Raw genomic sequence first — 641 nt, 5'->3', positions numbered from 1 at the left:
CAGTGGTTCATGCCCAAGCAAATATACCCTAGAGTGTCTCCGCTGAGGGAAGTTTGAGCAGTAATCAAACTTTTCCAGTCAGTTCATTAGTGAAAGGTCCAATGAGAGCAGGGGCAAAGCCCTTTAGGTACGTGTATAATATATTCGACCAAGGTAACGAGGGCCAAGGACATTTGAACTTGAACAACCTTTCTCCTGGGAAAGTCATATATATTCTCCAGAACTTTTGCATGCTTGAGACTCAAATTTATGGCCTACTTCTTTGTCTCTCAAAGGGACGATTCTTCGAATGAAAGAAGAGCGACACCAATCCAGTGCTTCCATGTGGACGGCCATTTGCCGGTCCATACGTTCCGTGATTTGCTCACTAATGGCTACAATGAGAGAGCTCTGTAGGTTTGAGTTCAAACTAGGGCTTTCAGGATAGAGCTCCTGAACATCAAGCTAAAACGAACGTGGTATTGACCCATTGGAAAGCGATTTCCACCTATTTTGGGACCGGTCGACACCACGACCGAGTTCAATCACCTCCCCTTTTGGTGAGCAGGACACCAAGCTCAAAGCGTGAAGAAAATACAAAATACTACACTGAGAAGTATTCGAATAAGTCGATGACAGTGTATCGCTTGCACAAAAGTGTC

Source organism: Tigriopus californicus, chromosome 3, assembly GCF_007210705.1.
Source record: "Tigriopus californicus strain San Diego chromosome 3, Tcal_SD_v2.1, whole genome shotgun sequence".
Taxonomy (NCBI): Eukaryota; Metazoa; Arthropoda; class Copepoda; order Harpacticoida; family Harpacticidae; genus Tigriopus; species Tigriopus californicus.
Note: the sequence above shows the minus strand (reverse complement) of the source record.